The sequence below is a fragment of the Pseudorca crassidens genome, chromosome 3 (assembly GCF_039906515.1).
Source record: "Pseudorca crassidens isolate mPseCra1 chromosome 3, mPseCra1.hap1, whole genome shotgun sequence".
In the NCBI taxonomy this organism is placed as follows: Eukaryota; Metazoa; Chordata; class Mammalia; order Artiodactyla; family Delphinidae; genus Pseudorca; species Pseudorca crassidens.
The window spans coordinates 101,175,044-101,194,733 of NC_090298.1; positions in this window are offsets into that span (position 1 = coordinate 101,175,044).

Here is a 19,690-nt window from a genome sequence, read left to right on the forward strand (position 1 = left end):
CGGCATGAGATAAGTAAGACCTTGTAAAATCTAGCCCCTTTTTAGCTTTAAGAAATAGCAGTAAACACAAGAAGGTGATCTAATATGCACCCCAGTGTGGATCAAGAAATTTTACTTAGTTTATATGTCTTGGGGAAAATATATTAAAGTACAATTTTAATGAGAATTTTCAAAGCTATTTGATTTCCTTCCTCTTGATAATCAAGACTAAAACTGCAAGTCCCTTCTTCCTGTATAACAAAAGTATTCTGATCCTGTGAGAGTTTGTGGTCACTTCAGCACCACCTCTCTAACTATGAGTTTTACCTATAATCTTATCTGTATGAGATTATCTTGACTCAGTCTTAAGAAAGTTGTATTTAAAATTCTGAGATAGTAACTTCTGTGAATTACCTGTCACTGTGGGAAACATGGGGAATGAAGGACTAGATCAAGGCTGTTGAGATTTTTTAACTTGTTTTTCCAGAAATATCAGATCTGAACTTAACAATTATCCATGTAAATAGAAGGGAACAGCCAAAAGTTATTTCTATTTTAATGTGGAAGGCATTAGATAATTTCTGAAGTAAATTTGCCTCCTTAATTATGTTTGTTTACATTGACTCTAAAATGAGTGTGGTTTGTATTCCTGAGCATGTATGGATTGATTTTCAGAGAAGGTGCTCAGAAGTAAGACAGGAATACACATGGTTTTAATAATGACTGTGGATACCCTACGAAGTACGTAATCCACACAAGGATAATAAAAGACCTTTTAGTTCACTCAATTATCTGGTTAGATAAATATAGACTAGCCAGGCTTCCCTTGTCCTTTTAGCACACTTTTGCGGGGCCTCCTTCCAGGTCCACAAGTATAGGCTCTAGGAATTATTATTGTTATTCCAGGTAAAATATTTGTTATTCCAGGTAAAATATTTGTTATTCCAGGTAAAATATTTTTTACAATCAGTGAATCATTAAACCCAGCGAAGGTCACTCACACTGTTAATATTTTCTTCAAGATATTCTTACACAAGACCCAGGAAAACAGGCAGACAAGAATTCAGTCTATGTGAGTAACGACAATTACGAATCCTCAGAACCAAAGCTCCCACTATCTCTGTCCTTCCTGCCTTCATTTTTATCCTTTCTTCTTCTTTCATCCAGGTCTGAAGTATTTCCCACAAGGACCCAGGGCAGATCCCAGTTCTCCTAGGACATGACATGTTGGTTTTTCAAGGGAAATGCCTTCTCCTGAAGTTTTTTAAGGTTCCCCACGCCCCTGAAAAAAAAGATAGAATAAAAACTAAAGACGTTGAGAGACCACCTTTCTCCTTTCAACTTTAATTCAACTTCAGATTATTCACAAAGGCTTAAAGTCAAATAGTGTTATATAAGTGTTATATACAGTTAAAGGTAGGAGTGTGGGTAGATGGCAATCATCTAATTCAGAACAGTCATTTGTAAATGGGAAATGGAAATGGAGTCCCACAGAGAATGAGTGATTTGTCTAAATGCACATTGTGAGTTGATGGCCAACTCTGATCACCTGGACCCAAGACCTTAAGACTTCCAGGGAAACCCTAACCAGGAAAATAAAATTAAGAACTATATTTAATATCTTATAATAACCTTAATGAAAAAGAATCTGAAAAAGCATATATATATAAGTATATATATGTGTGTGTATATATATATATATAAAATATATATGTAAAACTGAATCACTTTGCTGTACACCAGAAACTAACACAACATTGTAAGTCAACTGTACTTCAATTAAAAATAAGTTAAATCTCCTTCAGAAAATATTATATACTTCAGTATGAACCCTAAGACAAGTAGCTTGAGAACTATGTCTAATTTGGGTTTTTCTGTAGTGCAACTAGAAGACTACCTGGGGTTGACAATATTTCAAAATTTCTTTCCTAATTATGAACATCTATTTATCTGGATGACCTAGTCTCGTATTTTTCCAGTATATTCAAACTGAGTGTGTGAATCTTTGCAAAAGTAGTATTTCTTGAGTTATTTTTCCGGGCCCTTTTAAAAGTCCCACTGTGAAAACTATTCAAGCTAGAATATGCTAATAAGGAATGGAACTCTTTCTGCTGATAACATGGTTTCCATTAGAGCATAGTCTACATTTGTAGTTGAAAACCTTATTAGTTGAGTTACTATTGTATGATCAAAAATACTTCACATTTGCAAAAAGAAGAAAAATATATTAGAATAAGGTCAGTTTGACAAAAGGGTGATATTTGCAAAGAGAGCCAAGGGTTATCCATCTAAAAGGCCAAGTTAAATAAGATACAATTAGACCTCATTTGGCCCCCTACCTCTCAGGATTAGTAAACTCACATTTCAGCTATCTTGGGGGAATGAGTTTCGCCTTAATTATCTTGTTTCCATTGGCCCATCCACATTATTCAGACTTCTGACAGGCACTTTCAGCAAATATCACACTTCCTTGTGTCTTGCTGACCTTTTTTTCAAACTGGCTTTTCCTTTTCCTTCTTAAATGTTTTTGAAGAGATATCATATTTTATTTTGCTTAGAAAGATAAAATAAAGGATGAAAATGTATTCATCTACGTGGCCATGAGAAGAAAACAGACATCAACAATGGAATTTTTAGAAAAACATACTCCCAACCAGTTCTGAAGATGCAGTCTCGTCTACAAGATGTACATGGCCACTAAACCTATGGTCTCCTGCTACACAGTGTGATCTCAAAGATGAAAAAATTCAGAGAAAAATATCTGAAATGCCAAAAATTAGCACAATGGAAAAATTTAGACCAAAAATTTAAATTTCAAAGGTGCTGAATGTGAACTAACTTGAAGTGACATAACACATTACTACACTTCAAGAGGATCTGAAGTTACCAGAAGTCTCCAGCATTTCTACCCGTTACCTCCACATCAGTTTCCCACTCTGGATGCCTCTTACCATCTATTTTTTCTGCTCTCAAGTGGCCAAGACTCACATTAGAAAGGCATAAAGTGTGCTGACTACTACAGGTTCATTCTTTGTTAATACCTTCAGGGTGTAGAAACACATGGACTTTGACAAAAGACAGGCCCTCATCTCCACCCTATCTAGAGTCTCTTTCTGGTGGTCTTATTCCTTCTCACAGCCTGAAATGTCATCTCTTGGTGCCCTGTGTCACCACTACCTGAGCTGGACTGGGAAGCTCCCCAGATTTCACAACACCTGAATTTGTGTATAAGTTCCACCACTGACTAGCTGAATAACCATGAGCAAATTACTTGAATTCTCTGCTTCTCATTTTCCTCCTCAGTTAAATCAGGGTAATCATCTTTATCATGGAAAGCCACTGTGAGGAAAGGTATATAATGTCCATAGTATAGTGTCTGGTACATAAGTGGGTCATAATCATAATACTTCACTGTGACTCAGCAATTTTTCCTTTCTTTCTGTTTGACTTTATTGCATTCCTCACAGGAGGTACTCTAGACAGCTCCCACAGCCCTAAGATTCCCAGCTCTCCTTCTCACTCTTGGCCACCTTGATGTCTATACAACAAGGAAATCAAAGCCATCCTGCCAATGGTTCATGGCCCCCTCTCCAGCTGTCCCAACACCCTACCGAGCTCAGAGTTTCTCAGTACTTCACTCAGACTTTCCTTCGGACTGTCTCACAGGGAGAGGCACCTCCACCCCTTACCCAGGCATACTGCTTTACTGTGGTCTTGTCTCATACTTGCTTTTTCTATCACCTCTTATTCCCTTTCTCTCTCATGTGTTAGGGATTGAATAAATGTTTATTAAAAGTAGGTTTTCTTCCTACTCCACCAGTTCCTTCTTCTCTCTCTACAGTTGTCCAGGTATCCTAATTCAAAAATTAAATTCCTGAACTCTGCTCTCTTCTTGAGATAGTCCTCCCTCTGATCTTTTACCAAGTCCTCACTGTAGCAACATTTAGGGACTCAGGAGCCAGGCTGCCTCTTCCACTTACTAACTGTGGGTTGTCCTTAGACAACCAACTTAACCTGTGTGAACCTCAGTTTCTTTATCTCTAAGTGGAGGGGAAATAGAGTTGTTTTGAAGATAAGTGAGTTAAACCATCTAAAGCTCTTAAAACAGTGCTTGGTACATAGTAAGTGCTCAATAAATATGAGGTGTTAAACTTCCTCACCAACCACATACACCCCTTGCCTTCCAGCCATGCTTCCTCCATCCTCAGACTACCAGAGGCTTGAAATTTATTTCTTAAAGGTATTAATGGCCTCCTCATCTCCAAATGAAATATTATTTCTCATTTTGCCCCTCATTCTCCTTAAACTTTGTACAGTTTCACCCCACCCTCCTCTGGGATATCCCTTGTCTTGGGATAAGGGAGGAATTAACTGTATGCTTTTCCTATGACTCTCTCCTATTCAGGTATGAGACTTGAGAGTAGCTCTGCTCCAAGGGGGCAGAATGGAAGTGTGAGGAAGGAAGTAAAGACAGACACCCTAGGGTTTTGGGGTTTTTGTGGGTATTTTTGCCCTTCAGTCAAAAGTGTTGGTAGAAAGGCTGTGTGATCCTCCCCCTCCCCTGCCTGGATTGGGTTCTCAGAGTTGGGGAGAGGAGGAGATCTAAAGAGAAATGTAAGATGATTAGGTGCAGCAGCCCTTTGGAAGGAGACATGGAACATATCCCGCACCTGCAGCCATCAAGGCTAAATCTACAGGGAGCAATAGAGTATGAATGAAGCCACAGTAGGCTGACACAGCCCCCACCAAAGTTTCCTTTGGGCCCCTGAATGGCTCAATAAGACAACAGTGCTCAACATTCCCATTCCCCAGAGAGATGAGGAAGTACTAATGGAAGACCATAAGATTCAAAGTGGTCTTATGGTCATGTTGAAAGGACTCAGCTGTGAAGGGCAGCATGGACCGTGGGACTGGAAACCCAGTGGGATCACAAACATCTCAGAGGACACTAGTGAGCTTGGAAGCTGGCAACTAAAACCTTGATCACAAGGCTAGGGCAAAACCCTACCAGGCCAGCCACACACCTCTCCCAGTGCTCCATAGACTACATGCCACACAGAGGAGAAAAGACAAGGAGTAACACAGCCTCCCTAGCACAGAAATTGTCCTGTAGTTCTTTGTTTACCTTAGTACTGTACACACAATCATCAACAAATTTGTGTTGAATTGAGTTAATGCATTTCTTTGCTTCCTTTTGTTTTAAATTAAAATGGCACAGAAATCATCCCCCCATCTTTTTTTTTTCACCTTCACCTTAAATGACACATTAAAAAACAATATTGGTTCTGGATAGATGAAGAAAGGCTATGAGAGGACAAATTTAAGCATCAGTGCAGTACAGCTAAGAAACTAATTTGGTCTGGAATGTTCAATAAACCACTAGAGGGAGTGTGTAAAGGTGTGATTGAAATAGGATAAAAATTGCACTATGATGTTTAACTGGCAACCATGAATGCATGGTTGCCAGAAACAATCCTCTCTCCATTATTGAAAAAAAATGTAAATACTTAAAGTTAGAGGGTGTGTAGAATATCTACATATTTATTTCAGATCACACAAAAGTAGTTCAGTCACTAGTTTATGTAGACACTGAATTTTTTAAAATATGAAATGTAGGAATTTATAGCCACTCTATGCTATTCAGCCTTAAATAGAAACTTAATATGAGTTAACTCCCAGTCCTAATGTTATATTTTAGAACCATTCAATTCAAAAATTATATGTTAAATCTCATCTCTCATTTCAAAATTGCAGAAGGAACTTTAGTGATCATTTTACAGTTGAAGAAAAAGAGGTCCAGAGTAGTTATCAATTATCCAAGTTCACATACCTAGCTAGTGGATAAACTCATACTAAAAACTTTGAGTCTAAATGAATAGAACATTTTAACAAGAAGGAAAGTTACACAGCAGATTTCCTATGTAAGATCCCAAGTAACAAAGTTTTCTTAGAACTTAGTGCATCCAGAAAATGCAAAATAAAATAATAATTTTATCCCTTACCGCTCAAGCTAAAAGAGAATTGGAATTTTTAAAATGATAATATACAGTATTGGGAAAGATACAGGGACATGGTTTTTCTCATTTATCTTGGTAGAAGTATAAACTGGTAAAATTTTTTTGGAATATAATTTAACAGAAAGAATTTAAAATTTTGAAACATAGATTCACATAAAGATTTATATTCAGTCATGGTCATTGCCACATTTTATATAATAATGAAGTAATGGAAACTTTATAAATGTCTAACAATCAAGGAATAAATATATAATGTGCATCCAAAAGATGGCGTTCTATACAACCATGAAAAGTCATTATTCTGAAAACTGTTTAGTAGCATAGGGAAACACATTGAGTATAAAATATATTACTTATATAGAAATACAAGTGTGTTTGTGTGTGTGTGTGTGTGTGTGTGTGTGTGTGTGTGTGTGTGTGTGTAGAATGAAAGAGAATTATTTTTAGCAATATAACTCCAAGTAATTTTCTCTTTATAATTCTTAGTGTTCTGGTCACTGTAAGCAAGACAATTACAAGTCTTTGATTCTCAGTTAGAGAAAGTGACAGGAACGACTGCCACCTGGCTACTTCCTACTCATCTCACTGAAATTTTTTTAAATTTATTTTATTAAAGTATAGTTGATTTAAAATGCGTTAATTTCTGCTGTACAGCACAGTGATTCAGTTATATATATATATATATATATATATATATATATATACATTCTTGTTCACATTCTTTTCCATTATAGTTTATCACAGGATATTAAATATAGTTCCCTGTGCTGTTTTTTATCCATTCTATATGTAATAGTTTGTCAGTGGACATTTAGTTTGCTTCTATGTCCTGGCTATTGTAAACAGTGCTGCTATGAACATCAGGTACATGTATCTTTTCAAATTAGAGTTTTTGTCTTTTCTGGATATATGCCCAGGAGTGGAGTTGCTGGATCATATGGTAGGTCTATTTTTAGTTTTTAAGGAACCTCCATACTGTTTTCCATAGTAGCTGCACCAACTTACATTCCCACCAACAGTGTAGGAGGGTTTAAACTTGCTCTTGAAAAATTCTGTTGGTTTACCAGTGAAATCACTCTGCTTTGCTTGAAAATTACACTAATGCTTCAATGGTTTCATGTCACTGTATAAAAGTTTCATAACTGGCCTTGTACCAAAAATTAGGGGCATGTTGACTGCCAGTCCGATTAAATCCAATGTTCAGATATTTAATTCTTTACTCCTGATTCATCTTTTCCTATTTCAGCTGCCTGTGTGAAATCTTCAAAGTGCTAATTCATTTGTCTCAGACCATGAGAGTCACGTTTTTTAGTGACATGAAGTTGGAGCCTTTGTGTTTGATCTATTGATTCATTCTTGTGAACTATATATTTTAAAATATATAATAATAGCAACTATAAAAGCAAATTTCACACATGGATGTTAAATTTCAAAATTTGGAAAAATGTATGTAAACAGAATTGTTCCATTTTTCCCTCTGAAACCAGCTAGAGCTCTCCAGGAATAGCAAGGAGCTTCTAGGGAACAACAAAAAAAAAAGAGTCCTTTTAGGAGGTATTCACTGAAATCATCAATGGTAATCTGCCTAGGATTCCACAAAAGAGACTGTGCACTGAGGAGACAGGTGGGGCAATCTTTAAACCCTTTCCAAATCTAAGATTCAGTTACAGGCAGAAAGCAAAGTAAGCTCTCTGTTGTAGCACAGGACTCTATAAAGTTTCCATGAATAACAAAAATTATCATAGAACTGATTGTAATCAAACCAGCAAAGCACCATCATTTCTATCTAATGGATCATGAAAAACGTATTGATCCAAAAATATTAATACTCCATGTATTAAAATAAAATCCTAACTGTATATAAAAAAGGAGCCCCAATGGCTAAGGCATCTGAATAATCTCTAACAAGAAACATATTCCCTTAATTATTAACCTCTAGCAATAAAAATATGAGAGGAGCCAATTGGTCTTTTTTCTCCAACAGCTTTATCTAGTTCTCTAAAGGATGGCTGAAATCATCTAAGTAATATAAAAACTGGTGAAATCCTAAAAGGAAATTAGCAAATTTTAAGGTCAATATAAATTTCTTTCTTTTGGACTCAGTATATTTTGGTTTGTTTCGCTTTAGATGCTCTCTTTATATTTCCAAGTTTAAGTTATGGCTGTGAATAATAAATAGAGCACAGAAAAAGTGTTCCGCACTAATTTTTTTCCTCAAACACCTAAGATACTCTATGTCCTAACATTGTAACTCTAACCTCTAATAATCCAGTCAAATTTTATTACAACATTTTTGGTTTTAAGAAATGTTAGAAACCAAGAAAGGGCAGAAAGAATCAGTGAATATAATGATAAATAATGGTGAGTAATGAATATAATGGTAGGAATATTTAACAAAACCTTCCCTTTGGTAACAGATTACCAACCAATAAAGCAAATTTACTTAGATAAAAACAAAATATCTGAATTTTTAAAGTCCATACTATAGTTTTGAGATAACATGAATTTTCTACCATATACAAATACTATTTACTTCTTAAATGGCTCTAAGCAGTGTTGAGGAAAGTGAGTGAAAAACCTCATGGATGAGTTCCCAAAGACCTCCTGGCTGGATACATTTCACCAAATTTATGGGCATAATTTCCCTTTCTTGTAGAGTTCTTCCCTTAGACGAAGTATGTAGTTCCAGCTTCTTACCATGAATTAGAAAATAAGAACAGAGAAAATAGACATTTTTTTAAAATGTATATGTTCTATACTGTATGATCATATTGTTTAAAATGTGAAACACTGATTATGTTGCTAATAACTGAATTTATAGACAAAAATTAGTTTTTCTCCCTCAAATTATTTTTGAAATACCTCTTTACCTTAAATGCTATAAGCATTTCCCTTCTGGAATTCACAGAGATTGAAAAAAGCATAAAGATACTAAATGCAAACTGAGTGAAACAATCATTTAATAAAATATGAATCCATAAATATTTGTGTCCCATGGCACAGGAACTCAAAATACATGAATGGAGAGCCCTATTTCTTATTTTTCTTTTCTTCAGAGAGATAATGTCATATCTTTTTTTTTAACATCTTTATTGGAGTATAATTGCTTTACAATGTTGTGTTAGTTGCTGGTGCATAACAAAGTGAATCAGCTATATGTATCCATATATCCCCATATCCCCTCCCTCTCACACCTCCCTCCCACCCTCCGTATCCCACCCTTCTAGGTAGTCACAAAGCACCAAGCTGATCTCCCTGTGCTATGCGGTTGCTTCCCACTATCTATTTATTTTACATTTGGTAGTGTGCATATGTCCATGCCACTCTCTTACTTCGTCCCAGCTTACCCTTCCCCCTCCCTGTGTCCTCAAGTCCATTCTCTACATCTGCGTCTTTATTCCTGTCCTGCCCCTAGGTTCTTCAGGACAATTTTTTATTTTTTAGATTCCATATATATGTGTTAGCATACTGTATTTGTCTTTCTCCTTCTGACTTACTTCACTCCGTATGACAGTCTCCAGGTCCATCCACCTCACTACAAATAACTAAATTTTGTTTCTTTTTATGGCTGAGTAATATTCCATTGTATATATGTGCCACATCTTTATCCATTTATCTGTTGATGAACACTTAGGTTGCTTCCATGTCCTGGCTATTGTAAACAGAGCTGCAATGAACGTTGTGGTATATGTCGCTTTTTGAATTATGGTTTTCTCAGGGTATATGCCCAGTAGTGGGATTGCTGGGTCGTATGGTAGTTCTATTGTTACTTTTTTAAGAAACCTCCATACTGTTCTCCATAGTGGCTGTATCAATTTATATTCCCACCAACAGTGAAAGAGTGTTCCCTTTTCTCCACACCCTCTCCAGCATTTGTTTGTAGATATTTTGATGATGGCCATTCTGACCCGTGTGAGGTGATACCTCATTGTAGTTTTGAGTTGCATTTCTCAAATGATTAGCGATGGTGAGCGTCCTTTCATGTGTTTGTTGGCAATCTGTATATCTTCTTTGGAGAAATGTCTATTTAGGTCTTCTGCCCATTTTTGGATTGGGATGTTTCTTTATTTGATATTGAGCTGCATGAGCTGCTTGTATATTTTGGAGATTAATCCTTTGCCAGGTGCTTCTTTAGCAAATATTTTCTCCCATTCTGAGGGTTGTCTCTTCGTCTTGTTTATGGTTTCCTTTGCTCTACAAAAGCTTTGAAGTTTCATTAGGTCCCATTTGTTTATTTTTGTTTTTATTTCCATTACTCCAGGAGGTGGGTCAAAAAGGATCTTGCTGTGATTTATGTCAAAGAGTGTTCTGCCTATGTTTTCCTCTAAGAGTTTGATAGTGTCTAGCCTTACATTTAGGTCTTTAATCCATTTTGGGTGTATTTTTGTGTACGGTGTTAGGGAGTGTTCTAATTTCATTCTTTTACATGTAGCTGTCCAGTTTTCCCAGCACCACTTATTGAAGAGGCTGTCTTTTCTCCATTGTATATTCTTGCCTCCTTTGTCAAAGAAAAGGTGACCATATGTGCGTGGGTTTATCTCTGGCTTTCTATCCTGTTCCATTGATCTATATTTCTGTTTTTGTGCCAGTACCATTCTGTCTTGATTACTGTAGCTTTGTAGTAGAGTCTGAAATCTGGGAGCCTGATTCCTCCAGCTCCATTTTTCTTTCTCAAGATTGCTTTGGCTATTCGTGGCCTTTTGTGTTTCCATACAAATTGTGAAATTTTTTGTTCTAGTTCTATGAAAAATGCCAGTGGTAGTTTGATAGGGATTGCGTTGAATCTGTAGATTGCTTTGGGTAGTATAGTCATTTTCATAATGTTGATTCTTCCAATCCAAGAACATGGTATATCTCTCCATCTGTTTGTATCATCTTTAATTTCTTTCATCAGTGTCTTATAGTTTTCTGCATACAGGTCTTTTGTCTCCTTAGGTAGGTTTATTCCTAGGTATTTTTTTGTTGTTGTTGCAACAGTAAATGGGAGTGTTTCCTTAATTTCTCTTTCATATTTTTCATCATTAGTGTATAGGAATGCAAGAGATTTCTTTTCATTAATTTTGTATCCTGCTACTGTACCAAATTCATTGATTAGCTGTAGTAGTTTTCTGGTAGCATCTTTAGGATTCTCTATGTGCAGTATCATGTCATCTGCAAACAGTGACAGTTTTACTTTTTCTTTTCGAATTTGGATTCCTTTTATTTCTTTTCCTTCTCTGATTGCTGTGGCTAAAATTTCCAAAACTATGTTGAATGATAGTGGTGAGAGTGGGCAACCTTGTCTTGTTCCTGATCTTAGTGTAAATGGTTTCAGTTTTTCACCATTGAGAATGTTGGCTGTGGGTTTGTCATATATGGCCTTTATTATGTTGAGGTAGGTTCCCTCTATGCCTACTTTCTGGAGGGTTTTTATCATAAATGGGTGTTGAATTTTGTTGAAAGCTTTTTCTGCATCTACTGAGATGATCATATGGTTTTTCTCCTTCAGTTTGTTAATATGGTGTATCACATTGATTGATTTGCATATATTGAAGAATCCTTGCATTCCTGGGGTAAACCCCACCTGATAATGGTGTATGATCCTTTTAATGTGATGTTGAATTTTGAATTCTGTCTGCTAATACTTTGTTGAGGATTTTTGCATCTATGTTCATCAGTGATATTGACCTGTAGTTTTCTTTTTTTGTGACATCCTTGTCTGGTTGTGGTATCAGGGTGATGGTGGTCTCATACAATGAGTTTGGGAGTGTTCCTCCCTCTGCTATATTTTGGAAGAGTTTGAGAGGGTTTGGGGTTAGCTCTTCTCTAAATGTTTGATAAAATTCGCCTGTGAAACCATCTGTTCCTGCGGAGAGCCCTATTTCTTGATAGAAGATGTTTTACCCCTACAAATGCAGTTTACTTAAGTCCCTAATTCTTTACTCACATTTTCAGGGTGACTTAATAGATGCCAAAGCTTCTGTTAAAATTAGGTCTATGACAAGCAACAATTGTGCATTTGTAATTTAAAATAACTGTTTTGAAGTTTGGTTTCTAATAGGTTAAAATTTTGCCATTTTCAGGCATTATGTAGACGTTGAAATAGTACTACCTATTGAATGCCAGTGAGGATGTATATTTGTTACATAGAACTTTTTTTACGTAGCTCCATAGAACTATTTTAGAAACATGAAGACAAACATGTACTCAAGGCCAAAATAATTCCAAAAGGCCTAAGAATCAGGCCAGAGACCTAATAGAAATTAATCAATTATGTTTTTTTGTTTATGGGGCTGAGTATACTTTATTGTTTGGTGGTTTTTTTGTTTTTGTTTTTAGTTTTCAAAGAAATCTGATCCTAGAAGTAGCAGAACACCTATGTGATTTGCCAGGAATATTTATGCTATTAAATGTATCAAAGAGTAAAAGCCAGATAGAATCTGTTAGAGATTTCCCAGGATTACCTGACGATTTGGGGATCATGGCATTCTAGAGCAATCACGAACTCTAAATTTTGTAAACAAAGTTTAAAGTGATATTTTTCTAGGTATTGTGTAATCTTTGAACCTCACTTTACTCATCCCCAAAAGGGATATACTAAAGCCTGAAAAGATTAGAGATAATATATTTAAAATGCATAGCATGTGGTGGCCACTGTACTGTATATGAATGGGAAAAAGGACATAACAAAAGCTGCTGAGGGAGACATCAAAATTCTCATTCACAAACTGTTTTGAAGTCAGATCTTACGGTAATGAAAAAAAAAGTAAGTAAAAAATCATGTAAATTAGGATAATCCATTGGGGAGGAGGAGGAGAGGGAAAAATAGTCCAAGCCCTCTCTGACAAAATTTTAAATCTCTATTCTGTAGTGATCTGGAGGTTTGATCTTAAAGTCATATTTGCAGACCTCCAAGAGCGTAGATCCAGTATGGTGTTGTAGCCAAAAGTTAAATAAAACCCCAGGCCTTGTCAGGAAAGGATATTGGATACAGAAGAGTATCTCATCTCAGAACTGCCTTATATGGAATAATGCATAGAGTTCTGGTTGCTAAACTAAACTATAATATAGAGTCAAGAAAAATAAAAATCCAGAGAAGGATATATAAGAAGTTTGTGACATACAAGTTTTGATTAAAAAGTATACATATCAGAATGCTTTCGAAGTTCAACTCAATCACCTTTAATGGGAGGAAGTACCTAGGCAATGCCTATGATCACCATTTTCTTAAGTCTTATTACCATTTTCTTCCTTTTTAAAAATGTTTATTTTGAAATAATTTTAGACTTAGGGAAAAAGTTGCAAAAGACTTCCAGTATACCCTCACCCAGATTCCCCAAATGTTAATATCTTACATAACCATAGTATAATTATAAAAACCAGAAAATTAACATTAATATTATACAATTAACTCATCTATGGTACTTATTCAAATTTCACCAGTTGTCTCACTAATACTTTTTTCTGGGTCCCATCCAGTAGCTCACATTGCATTTAGATGTCATGTCCCATTTTCTCCTCCAATATGGACAGTTCTGTACTCTTTTCTTATCTTTCTTAACCTTGACATTTTTGAAGAGTATTGGCTAGTTTGTAGCATGTTTCTTAATTTTGGTTTGTCTGATATTTCTTCATGATGAAATTCAGGTTATGCAATTTTTGGCAAGAATAGCACAGAATTTATGTTGTGACCTTCTCAGAGCCCCTTATCAGGAGGAACTTGATGTAATAAGGTTCATTCCTGATGATGTTCACTTTGATCTCTTTGTTAAGGTCAGGTCTACCAAGTTCCCCCACTGCATTAATTCCTCACTGTAACTAATCAGTATTTCATGGAGAGATACTTCTGAGCCTCTGCAAATATCCTGTTTCTCATCAAACTTTCACCCACTAATTTTAGCATCCATTAATGATCCTTGCCTAAAATGGCTATTACTGAGGTGTCTGTCAAATGGTGATTCTCTATTTCCTTCAGTGCTTCTACATTCAGTCATTAGAATTGTACTATAAGGAAGAACTTATATTTGCTTTTTTTTTTTTTAACTTTTTGGCCACACCACACGGCATGTGGGATCTTAGTTCCCTGACCAGGGATGGAACCCGCACCCCCTGCAGTGGAAGCACGGAGTCTCAACGGCTGGATGGCTAGGGAAGTCCCTATTTGATTATTTATATCAATATGGACTCATGAATATTTATTTTATCTTATGGGTTATAATTAATTACTTTAAATTTTTTTGCTCAACTGTTTCAGATTTGACCATTAAGTTACTCCTTCCAGTCGGTTCCTGTGTCTTCTTTTTTTTGCATTTTAAAAAATTTTTTTAAATTGAAGTATAGTTGATTTACAATATTCCTGTGTCCTTTTGACATGACTGCACATCACTTTCTGAGCACCTCCTTACTTTCTGGCACCATAAGATATTTCAAGCTGATCTTGTGCTTTTCCTGCTCCTGCCCTAGAATCAACCACTTCTCCAAATAACCATTCTCTGTACAGAAAGGGAGAGAGTTAAACAGAATATTTCTAACTGTAGAGTTGGTCCTGAGTTTTTCTTATGTTTAAGCTTCTTTCTGATTGTAATACTTGCAGATTGTGTTGATTAATTTTATGTGTCAACTTGACTGGACTAAGGGATGACCAAATAGCTGAAAAACATTCTTCTGGGTGTGTCTGGGAGGATGTTTCTGGAAAAGATTAACATTTGAATCAGTAGACTAAGTAAAGAAGATCCCCCTCACCAATGTGGGTAGGCATCATCTAATTCATTGAGGGCCCCAGTAGAGGAAGAGTGAATTTGCTGCCTCTGCTTGAGCTGGGACATCAGCGTTTCTGGTTCTTGAGCCTTCAAACTTGGATGGAATTACACCATGGCTCTCCCGGTTCTCCAACTCACAGATGGCAGATTGTAGGACTTCTCCATCTTTATAATTATATGAGCCAATTCCTTATTAAATATATATAATATTTATATACACACACACAAACACACACACACACAGGTGTGTGTATACGTATATAAAATATTGGTTCTATTTCTCTGGAGAACCCTTACTTTCTGGCAAGGACACCAAGATCCTTGCCAGAAAGTAAGTTATTTGAAAAAAAAAATTTTTTTAAGTCTTACAGGACCATTTTAAACTTTGGCTGAGGCAAACTTTGTTGCAATTTCCCCAGCTAACTTCTGGCCTCCTTGTTATTATATTTCCTCATACATCAAGAAATAAGGTTTCCTTGGAGACCAGCAGTTTCCATCTACCATTTCAACAAAATATTGAATTATGTGATTCTTGGTAGAGAGTAACAAAAGCTCTCTTTTTAAGGGATTATTTTCAACATTCAGAGAGTTCCAAAGGGTTAGCTAAATCTCTAGTCTGAGTATTTTGGAGGATAACATATTTCAGACCCAATGAAGAAAACTGAGGAGCCAACATAACTCATTACTGTAGGGTTACAGACTTCAGATTTTTAAAGAAATATGATTTAGATTCAAGTAATGTGGCAAAAATTGCTAGCTCTTTCCAACATCCATTCTACCCTTCTTTCTTAATTGGTGGAGCCCCAATATGTTAACTGGGCACATAGCCACCCAGAATAAAGCTATACTTTCTAAGCTCCTTTAAATTTAGGTGTGACAGTGTGACCAAGTTCTGGCCAATGGGTTATGAGTAAAAGTCACACTTACAGCTCCCTGGTTATATTCAAAAAGAAATGGGTCATGCTCTTCATGTCCCCTTTTTCTTCTTCCTGATGGCTGGGACATGTACATTCCAGCAAGAGCTAGAGAAGCCATCTTGGGCAAAAACATGAAAGTCATATGTTAAAGAAGTCACATATTAAAGTCAACATGATAGAAGGGACCTAGGCCTTAACATCATAGAGATGCCATATTAGGTATGATCAGCTTACACAGGCTGCAACATGAGAAAGAAATAAACTTCTTTCTTAAGCCACTGGTATTTGGTGACCTTTGTTTCAACAGTTAAACCTATATTTAACTAATATAGAGTTACTATCTAAAAGTGGTACTGCTATAACAAAAGATATATGTGATATTAACTTATCACTTGGGTATAAAGCAGTAAAAACTCAGATAATCCAGGGTGGAAAGTTGGTGACTCTTGTTATGCTGGGACAAATATTTGGTTAAACTGTGGCCTGCCATACTTTGGGAGATAAGCCACAAACTCTTCGAGCCTATACCTTTAAGAGAATTAGTTAGAAAAACTGAGAATCTTTCTGTGTATTGGCTACTCCTTGCCACATTAAGGAAAGTTTTAAAAAAGCGATGATGAAGTCAGAGATGGTTTCCCATCAGAAAGAAGAAATCAGTTTCATTAAAAGAGCCCTTCTCGGGACTTCCCTGGTGGCACAGGGGTTAAGAATCCGCCTGCCAATGCAGGGGACATGGGTTCAAGACCAAAACTGAGAATCTTTCTGTGTATTGGCTACTCCTTGCCACATTAAGGAAAGTTTTAAAAAAGAGATGATGAAGTCAGAGATGGTTTCCCATCAGAAAGAAGAAAAATCAGTTTCATTAAAAGAGCCCTTCTCGGGACTTCCCTGGTGGCACAGGGGTTAAGAATCCGCCTGCCAATGCAGGGGACATGGGTTCAAGACCTTGTCCGGGAAGATCCCACATGCCGCGGAGCAAGTAAGCCTGTGCACCACAACCACTGAGCCTGCGCTCTAGAGCCCATGAGCCACAACTACTGAAGCCTGCACGCCTAGAGCCCATGCTCTGCAACAAGAGAAGCCACCACAATGAGAAGCCCACGCATCACAATGAAGAGGAGCCCCTGTTCACCACAACTAGAGAAAGCCCATGCACAGCAACGAAGACCCAACATAGCCAAAAATTAAAAATAATTAATTTTTTAAAAGAGGCCTTCTCTGTTTTGTCTGAATTCTAAGTTGAGTAGAGTATGGTAAGTGGGCCCTCAAATGGTTGGAAAAGCTAACTCTTCTGTACCAAACACTGAAACAATAATAAGAGTTAGCTCTAAAGAACAGCTGTAAGAGGAAGTTAGAATGTGGTCCCCACCTTTCTTAAGCATAGGACTGCACACCCAAAACCAAGGCCCCCACAGCTACTTCTGAGCCCAGATTCATCCCTGTCTCCAGTGACTAGCCTGAACCACTGGGCTCGCCTACAGCTGGCCCCTCCATCTATGCACCTGCATGCTCTCAGCCAAACTTCCAACAGTGGCTTCCACTGCTGTGCACCTATGGTGATTCCCTGCAGCTGGTAGTGCACACCAACAGCTAGGTCTCCCATAGCTGTTTGTGAAAGAAACTGCCAACCAAGAACACTTTACCTAGTAAAGTTTTCCTTCAGAAACGAAAGCAAGATAAAGATTTTCCCAGACAAATGAAAGTTGAGGGAATTCATCACCATTAGACCTGCCTTACAGGAAATGCAGAAAGGAGTTCTTCAAGCTGAAAGGAAAGGATGCTAAGTAATAACATGAAAACATGAAAATATACAACACACTGGTAAAGGTAAGCATATAGTCAGATTCAAAATACTCTAATATTATAATATGGTGATGTGTTAACCACTTAAGTATAAAGGTTAAATAACAAACATTTTACAAATAACTATAGCTACAATAATTTGTTAGCAGATGCACAATATAAAAATATGTAAATTGTGGCATCAGAAACATAACATGGTTGAGGGGTTGTTAGTAAAAATGTAGAGTTTGTGTATGTGATCATAGTTAAGTTGTTATCAGTTGAAAATAGACTTGTATCAATAAGATGTTTCAAGTAAGCCTCATGTTAACCACAAAACAAAAACCTATACTAGATACACACAAGATAAAGAGAAAGAAACAAAGTATATCACTACAGAAAATTATAAATTCACAAAGGAAGATGGTGTGAAAAAAAGGAACAGAGGAACTAGTAAAAGGCCTGAAATTGACAAGATGGCCATAATAAGTCCATACCTACCAATAATTATTTTAAATGTAAATGGATTAAATTTTCCAATCAAAAGACATACAGTGGCAGAGTGAAAAAAAAAAAAACCCAGCTATATGCTGCCTACAAGAGATTCACTTCAGCTTCAAGGACACACATTGGGGGAATTCCCTGGCAGTCCAGTGATTAGTACTTCATGCTTTCACTGCCAAGGGCGCAGGTTCTTTCCTTGGTCAGGGAACTAACATCCCACAAGCCAAGAAAAAAAGAAGGACAAACATTATGTCAAAGTGAAGGTATGGGGAGAGATATTCCCCACACATGGAAAACAAAAGAAAGCAGATGTAGCTCTAACTATATCAGACAAAATAGAATTTAAGTCAAAAACTGTAACACAAGGCAAAGAAGGTCATTATATAATGATAAGAGGGTCAATTTATCAGGAGGATATAACAATTGTAAATATATATGCACCCAGCATCAGAACACTTAAATATATTAAGTAAATATTAACAGATTTGAAGGAATTAATAGACAGCAATACAGTAATTGTAAGGAAGTTCAATACTCTACTTTCAGTAATGGATAGATCATCCAGACAGAAAATCAATAAGGAAACATTGGACCTAAAGGATACTTTAGACCAAATTGACCAAACAGATCTAATAGAGATACATAGAACATTCCACCCAACAGCAGCTGAATGCACATTCTTCTAAAGCATACATGGAACTTTCTCCAAAAATAGATGATACATTAGATCACAAAATAAGTCTTAGCAAATTTTAAAAGATTGAAATCATACCAAGCATCTCTTTTGACCACAATCAATAAGAGGAGAAAAACTGGAAAGTTTTCAAATATGAGGAAATTTAACAACACACTCCTGAGCAACAGACAAGTCAAAGATAAAATTAAACGGGAAATCAAAAAATATCTTGATACAAACAAAAATGAAAACATATGGGCTGAAGCAAAAGAAGTTCTATGAGGAGAGTTTATAGGTTCTGTTAAGAAAAAAAGAAAGATCTCAAATAAACAGCCTTTATACATCAAGGAACTAGTAAAACAAGAACAAACACAGCCCAAAGTTTGCAGAAGGGAGGAGATAAAGATCAGATCCGAAATAAATGAAATAGAGACCAGAAAAGATAGAAAATATCAGCAAAGCCAGGAGTTGATTTTTTGAAAAAGATAATAAAACTGACAAACCTTCAGCTAGACTTACCAAGAAAAAAAGAACAAGAACTCAAAATAAAATTATAAATGGAAAATGAAACATTGCAGCCGATACCATAGAAGTACAAAAGATCATAAGAGACTGCAATGAAGTATACATCAACAAATTGGACAACCTAGGGAAAAAATGGAAAAATTATTAGAAACATACACCCAATCTACCAAATCTGAATCATGAAGAAATAGAACATCTAAACAGACCAATAACAAGTAAGGAGATTGAATCAGTAATCAAAAACCTCCCAAAAAAGAAAAGTGCAGGACCAGATGGCTTCACTGGTGAATTCTACCAAACACTTAAAGAAGAATGAATGCCAATTCTTCTCAAACTCTCCCCAAAAATAGAAGAGGAGACAACATTCCCAAACTCATTTTACAAGGCCAGCATTACCCTGATACCAAAGCCAGCAAAGGACACTACAAGAAAAGAAAACTACAGGCCAATATCCCTGATAAATATAGATGCAAAAATTCTCTATAAAATACTAACATACCACATTCAACAGCATATTAAAAGGACCATACACCATGGTCAAGTAGGATTTAT